Source organism: Gavialis gangeticus, unplaced genomic scaffold (assembly GCF_001723915.1).
Source record: "Gavialis gangeticus isolate Ggan-Ray unplaced genomic scaffold, GavGan_comp1, whole genome shotgun sequence".
NCBI classification, from domain to species: Eukaryota; Metazoa; Chordata; order Crocodylia; family Gavialidae; genus Gavialis; species Gavialis gangeticus.
This window is the reverse complement of record NW_017729020.1, coordinates 983923-991786: the sequence shown is the minus strand read 5'-3', so window position 1 is coordinate 991786 and position 7864 is coordinate 983923. Positions and strand designations below refer to the sequence as shown.

The 7864-nt window shown below is 51.6% G+C and overlaps 1 protein-coding gene across 1 annotated transcript in view; it reads right to left on the bottom strand.

Moving 5' to 3' along the window:
* The window catches only part of RASSF2 (Ras association domain family member 2), a 33358-nt gene extending 25494 nt beyond the window's left edge, over positions 1–7864 (bottom strand). Inside the window, exon 1 of the mRNA XM_019514344.1 lies at positions 7829–7864. The gene's annotated coding sequence lies outside the window, so the exon portion shown is untranslated. The remainder of the gene's footprint in view (positions 1–7828) is intronic.

Here is a 7864-nt window from a genome sequence, read left to right as displayed (position 1 = left end):
AAACCCCCCCCCCCCCCCCCCGACCGCAAATAAGGAAATTATGCCTCACTTCTGTGCGCAGGGAAGAATTGAGCCATGCTGGGGGATCTATCCATCTCCCCGACAGCAGCGGCAGCAATTACAGACAGGGGAGGGATGCATGGATGGGTGACTGATTGGTGAACGCGGAAAGGGCGACAACGCTGCATCTGAAACACACGGACCAATGCTGAAGCGCTTACAAACAGCCGTTTTGTACGGCCAGGGGCGATGATTTCCATTGGATGCGTGGGCCAGGGACCTTCCAGCCACCTCAGTTTGAGCTACACCTTGTTTGCTTGATTTATTGAAAGGAAGGGAGGACAGCCATGTTATTAACTGGGACTTGAGGGGGAATCAGCATAAACTGCTTTGTGCTCTGCATAGAAAGAAATGCTTCTTTTCCTTCTCCTCAATCTGAGACATTTAGATTCTCAGGGTGTTGTTTTCTAAAGCGCTTAACCAGAGTTCAGCACTTAACTTCCTCAGGCATGTTGCAAAACTTATACACCAAGTTCTTTGCTACAGGGACTGCCTACTAAGCAGCCACAAACACCTGTCACTGTGAGGCTCGAGTCCAGGCTGAGGCCCTTAGCTGCTACAGGAACAGAAACAAGGATATGACAAACTTATCTATCCTAACTACTACAGGGAAGTAAAGCAAGGAACCGAGCACAGGGCTTGCGCAGCTATTTTATTCTGAAACGGTGGCAGCATGTCAGGGGAAGTTACCTCCGGGTAATCACCATGCAAGGGGAGAAGAAATGACACGGTTACTTGTCCCATGCAAAAGCGTTACCAAAAATACCACCAAAGTCACACGGCAGATGGACAGCATCCATATTTCTCCTTTGGGCCTTTACTGGACTCCTTTGCTGCCTCAGACACACAGATGCACAGCGTGCTGTGTTTGTTGGAGCTTTCCTTTATAAATCAGGGGTTAACCAAAAGCGACGAAGAAGCAGTAGCAAACAGCAGTGAAGAATGCAGACACAGACTCACATTTCTGTTCATAAAGCCTCACATGGAGGCAGCAAGCCTGCTGGGCCCTCAGTACCTGCTTCTTTGATGCCAGGGCAACTTCAAGTTTACTTAGAGACTCCAGAGCTATGAGAACCGCTTTGCTCCAATTGAGGACCTGCCCTGTTATTCATGCTGATCCTGAACTGGGTTTATAATAAAATGCAGCCATGTCTGGGGTGCACCACAGATGTCTGTGTAAAGGAAGAGAAGTTTGGGTCCAAGACAGCTGGGTTAAAACTGCTGTTACAGGATGTTCGCTCATCTCTGCCGTGCAGACAAACTGGTCCCCAAATGAAACTACACGATGGTTATTTATGTAAGAACCCAGACCTCTGGTTCTCCTCTGAGATCACGTGAGGGGTAAAACGCCCAAAGCTCAAAGCACTGAGACTTCTTGCAGCTTTAAGAGCATGTCTGTAGTTGAAGTAAAAGAGTTAATGTTTTGGAGCAGACTCCTCTTTCCCGAAAACAATGTCAGAGTCGGTGCAGAGCTGTGCAACTATGCCTCCAGCTCCCAAAACTAAATACCCGCTTCTGAAGGAACCCCAGCTTCCTGTTTATTGACTTGCTGCTAGATCTGCAGTGACAGGCTGCTCCGACTCCTCTCACACCCCCCCTCTCTTTCATCACGTCCACTTCCTAAGCAATGAGAAAAGCTTCATGTTCTTCCTTTTTTGGGTCTGCTGTACAGATTCAGCATTTCTCCACTCTCCCCCACCCCCACTCCCCAACAAAAATTCAGAAAGCAGCCAGACACCACGAGCAGAGCCACGCTCACACAGAAAGCACGCTCCTCGTCTTCATGTGCTAGGACAGCGTGGCCTCCTACAACGCACAGAGAACATTTCCGGTGCCAACAATACAGGCCTAAGATCACACAGATACCACCATCTCTGCCAGCAAGAGACCGCGTGAAGAGCTGGACAAACACCAACTCTTAACAAGCAAGGAACTGTTAAGGTAAAACAAGAAAAAAAACCAAACAACCTTTTGAGACATATTTACTTCCCTGCAATAAGATATTATCACCCATTTCTTCAGGACACCTGCACCTGTAGGACCTCGCGTTTGATGCCTAAAGCACCAGCTGAAGAGTTTCATCAGCAGATATAGTATGGCTATAACATCTCAAGTGAAAAATAATACACTTCTCTCCTGTCCTGTTGATGCTTTAGGATCACAGAATTTCAAGAGGGAAACCCTTAAAGTAAAGGAGTCAGTTCCTTTGTCATCTCACCCAAAAGTTGATTTAATAGCTATGTGCATCAGAGCAGCCCCTGGAGTGAGAGCCCATTTTGCTGAGCAGACAGATTCAACAGTTAAAGCTTTGAATGGATATTTACTTTGACCAGGCAAGGGCCAGCATAAGAGAGATGAGCTGGCTAAGGATGCTGGAGGCTGTGGTGCATGGACATTCACAGTATGGTTATACTTCCTGCAGCAGTTCCTTTATTTTCTTAGGTCCTAGCTAAATAAAGTGCCTCCAGTCTAAGGGAAAGGTATGGCAAAGAACCATAGTCCTACGTGGGATGGATGAGGATTTAGTACACGAGGCAGGGCCAGGACTCCCAGATTTCTTAAGAGCCAGGAAGACCACCACAAACCCTCGTTAGACCTCCCACTTCCACCAGGCTGGAGAATCTCACCCAGCCATTTCTGCGGGTCAGCCACATGGTCTCTTGACTTAAGGACTCCAAATCATGGAGAATTTACTAGGTGCCTTGTTAAATCTCTTCCAGTCACTCATTAACCCACCCAGTCAGAGATGTGACTATTACTTCCAGTCAGAGCTTCACCGGCTAGTTGGCACAAGTCTGTGCGTGGCTTCAGGTGAGCCAACGAGCCCCATTTACTCATTCAAAACAGACAATGAGTAATTAGCATCAGCACCGAGGCACGGCGTGCAAGCTCATTCCTTTTTGCAATGCCCTTCCAAAGCCTTCATCTGTGCAGATGGGAGAAATTATATGAGGGAGCTCCATACACAGAGAGCTGGGACGCTGCAGATTCAGCAGCCCTGGTCATAAAACATTGCGCATCGATGGCTTCTAGAGTCACTTTCAGGGCTGACTGAACCAAAATGCCACCTCCTCTAAAACTAACTTTTCCCAGATTGTGGCAAACTCCCCTGCACTGCAAAGCCCCAGCGGCAGCGCAGCTGAAACAGCACCCCCACTCCAACCCAGACAACATGACAACTACAAAAAGGCATCAGACACCCTCAGACAACAGTGTCCAGAGGGGACCTGCTTCCCCTCCTCCCTTTGCAGCGCGAGGGTTCACAAGCGGAGCAGAGAGGTGGAACAGTGAACTCACGCTCTCTTGCTGGGTCTGCCATGCTGCAGCAGGTCCAGGGACAGGCAGGGCAGAAGAAGAGATGCAGACAGGAAAGAAAGGGTTAGCTCTGCACACGGGAGGCTCCCCATCGCTCCCTGCAGACAGAGGCCCTGTAAGAGCAAGGCTTCGTTAAGCCGACAGAAATTGGTGTCGCTGTAAATTGCAGCACCTGAGCCAGCCGTGGGGGTCCTCACCCTCCCTTCCAAGTCGGCCCCAGGAGGGTTTCACACAAGGCACTGGGCACCGCTGGCCACAACGGAGCAAGGCCCAGGTGCACACCGAAAAGCTCATGTTTTAAATTAGTTTTCTAGCCCTCAGGCGTAACATGAAAAACCTCCAAAATGAACCCAACGTAGCAGAGTTCAGGTTGTGCTCCTACGTCTGCAAACAGCCCGAAACAATAGGGCTGGGAACTGTTCCAGTATGAAAAACATGGTCCCAGGCCACAGCTGGACTGAAGAGAGGCTCCTACAGCCAGCCTCCCTCACCCCTATGCTTTAGGGCTCAGGTAACTCTGAGCAGGATGGGAGCAGCCTCTGTGCTGCAGAGAACATCAGGAGACAACATATTCATGAGACTTGGGGACAAATCTCTCTTGAAGAGGGACTTTCTCCTGTGGCCGGGGCCCATTATGAAGCCCCCCATCTGCTGCCACTGTCTTTGCCATTTCCACTGCAGAAGAGCCCTCCACAGCCACTGGCCATTCTCCTCCAAGAGAGAGGCAACCTCTGGACAGGCTCTTTGGGGCAGTGACTATGTTGGGGAGATGTCCAGGACAGCTGGGCAGGGGTCAGTAGGTCCCAGCACAATACATACAATGAATGACAAGTGCATCTGGTGGGCGAACATCAAGGCTTTTGTGGCCAGCGGTACCCTGTAAGAGCTGCTCCATCCAGACTTCCCAGGAAGCTTCCACACCCAATCTACAGTGTTTCATCCACCCTTTCTGAATGGCGAGGCTGGGTTCGGGATGCTTGTAAGCCCTTGGCCAGATGTCTCTGAAGGCCCAGCAGCACTTGTAGACAGTTGCACCAGAAACACGTACCCACGCAAAGCCTATAATTTAAAGGCTACAATGTCATTACAGCCTAAATATAGAGCTGTGAGCAAACACAGATTCAGTACTTGTCTCGCTTCAGATACCTCTGACAGGCAACAAGCTTCCCCATTAATCAAAAGAGACTGCAAGCATTTACTAGGGGGAGAGGAACTGGGCACCTTTGCTGAGAAACTTCTGCTGTTGTTATTAAAACAAGCGGCTATGTGCTGTTCATATAGAGAGGTCTGATCTGACAGAGCTCCTGGAGAAACTGGGAAGAGATTTTGCCTGCCTACGCCCTTGGAAGATGAGGCCTTTACAGATGTCACTGTGCAAATAATGTTGTCCACCAAACCCCAGGGCAGCCCCGGAAGCAAACAGCATTTCCCTCCGAGTCCGGACCCTTAAGGCAAGCTAAAAAACAGTGTCATAAACTAGTCTTTTTCGGTATAATCCCAGAAGCTCCAATTTTAGGGATGAGTGGACTTTAGTTCTACAAAGCCAGCCCTTTACTGCAGCAGGTTGTAGACAGGACATCGTGATTTAATTATAGTGAGGACAGAAGTAATTCTGGTGAGTTATGGAAAAGGAATCCGGGTCCAGCTGACACCGAATGCTCGCGGTGGCAACTCCCTGTGGAGGAGCCACAATGTGCCACGTTCGCACTGTATGAAAAGTCTCACTTACAAATGAGAGAGAGAAAAAGCAGAGGAGCCCATTTGCTCACCTACTTCAGCTTCCCCCACCGAGACTCAGTCTGCAGTGCAAGTTTTAAATGTCACGGTAACAGGGTGTTCACCCCTTTGGCACGCGCCAGAGAAAAAGGAATTTGTTAATGCAAACTTGTCATGCAGGAGGTGCAGAAATAACCAGAAATCTCAATGCACATAACATGAGGGAGCCAGATTTTCCTTTCTCCGCAACTGTTCTTAAGTCAGGGGAAAAGAATTATTGGCAACTTGACTAGTGACGTCATAAGAAAGGCCCCGAACTAAAATTCAGGGGATCGAGAGAAGGGGGGAAAAAAAAGACTCAGCGCATGAATAGAAAGAACCCAGGTGGTCGGGCAAGAGCAAGTGTAAAGGCCATTACTGCAGCGCCTCGTTTCAGGTAGAGGGTCAAAAGCACCTCCCTCCTCGCAGCGCAGGAGCATTAGCTGTGTGCATGCTGTTTTGTGGCAGGGTGTTAAGACGAATGTCTGTGGCTTATTGATTCCACTTCATTGGAAACAGCATATCCAGGCACTTACAGCTCAGCATTTATAAGCCCCAGGTCTCCTTATCCCATTCAAGAAGTACTTTGAGCCTGCTGAGAAGAACCAACCTCCCCCAACCCTCAATACCTAGTAACCCACAACAGAGTTAGAGTCATTTGCCTAAACGGTCTCTCCCCAGCAACTGAAAGGTGTCCCCAGCACTACTGTCACATGAACCCCTCTTCATCCTAAATAAAGCTGCTTTGCTCATAAACAGGGACAATTCTCACATGCCCTAGGGAACAGCCACAGCATTGTCTCCATCACTGCCTTCATTACTGACCCACGTCCACAGGGCAGCTGCTGTAAGCACGGGCACTGGGTGCCTGTTAGCTAGAGGAGCCTAGAGCCGGTGGCTAGAAAGGGGGGGGAAAAATGCAGCCAGTTATGAAGCTGGGCACTAATGACCACTCATCCCTGGCCTAGGCCTTGGGTCTGATTCCCAGGTTTCACACAAACCTGGTGTCCCAGAAAACAAAGAGCCCGCCGCCACTTCTTTTCTATTAAAAACAAAACACTGCATAATTCAGACTCGTTATTCTATCCCCTTGGCAGTGTGAATGTGCAGCTCTTTTATTGTTGTCTAAAAACCTAATGTTGGCCCAAACCATTGCTTTAAAACCCCTCCTGCTGAGGAGAAGTGGAAGAAAGCCAAGCAGCAACCGTAATCCCAGCAGTCTTTCCTACCCCAGTGCCGGGGGCTGGACCCGATGGCCTGTAAGGTCCCTTCCAGGCCCTGACAACTATGAAACTGTGAGCACAGGGAGTCAAGCAGTCAAATGCAAGACGATGTAGACAGGAAAACGAAGGCCCAGGGACTGCACAGCTCAAAGCAATGAGATGCATGAAACCTTTCACCCCTGGAGGTCACCGATTCGAACCCCGCCAGACTCGAAATAGTTGCCATCAAATGGCTCTTTGTGGCCTATGGGAAATAAGCTGGTAGGTTGTAGTCCGCCCCCCCCTCCGCCTTCAGCTACCAGCACAACCGGCACCTTTGTGGCTCTCTGCCAAGGGCTCCACATGCTGCAGAAACCGAGCCCCACGGCACGGCCTCAGGGTGGGACAGAGATGCCCTCAAGAGACGGGGCCGTTCCCACGCAATTTGGGCTCTGGAGATGCTCAGTACAGGGAACTGGTTTGCAGATGGCCCCTTTCACCAGCACGAGATCTGGCTTTAGCCAAGACAGAAGAGACGGCTTACTCGAGGCGCTTTGGGTGAAGTACTGGCCTCACACCCTGGCCTCCACATCACTCACCCTCGTCTAGCGGTGCAAGGGCCTGGATGAGTTGCACTCGATGCACGTGAGCAGGTTTGAGGCTAAGTTACTACTCCGACTGCTTTCAAATGAAGTCACGCTAAAGCCCAGAGCTTGGGATGGCTCTAATGCTCGCTTCCACCCTTAAAAGAAATCTGAATAATTCAGCTATGTGAACTTAAAAAAAAAAGAAGCCTTTTTATCACTAGCCAACTTCCTTTTTAAAGACCCTTCCCCGCCTCCAGCAAAGGCACACGCTCCCGCGCAGAAACACGCGAACTGTTTCCAGGGACGGCCGGGAGGAACTCGGACACGGACAGCGCACGCGAGGCGAATCGAGCTCCCCGGGGCTCCTCTTTGACAAACATCAAACCATTCGCGCCAGCGTCCCATGCCCGCCGCAGCGCCGAAGTGCAGCTGTTCTGCTGTTCTCAATGCCCCTATTGTTTGCTCGAACAATTGCCGAGATCCCCACCTGTCAGGACCAGCGCGCGCAAGCCAGTCCGCCCGCCTGCGGCTCCACTTCCTCCGGGGAAACTTGGACCCGCTTGGGCGCAAGCAGCCCCCACGCGGGGCAGCGCCGGGGACACCCCAGCGCCCAGACCCGGGACGCCTTGAAACCCTGCAACCAGGTCCTTCCTCCTTCGCGGCCAGGGCCCGTTCTGCTGGACGTCTGAGCCCAAAGCCAAGCGGGGCTGGCCCAGTTCAGCGGGTCTCCGCCTCCGAGGCTCGCTGGGGCCCCTCCGGGCCCAGCCAAGCAGCGGAGCAAGTGTCCGCCTGCGAGCCCCGCGCCTCTCCCGGGGCCCGACCCGACCGGACGCGCGGGCACCCGGCCGAGGAGCGGGCGCAGGGCCTGGGAGCGGGGCCCGGGCGGAGACGGCGCCGCGGAGCCGGTACCTGCAGGCGAGCCGCCGCCGCAGCCATCCACCGCCG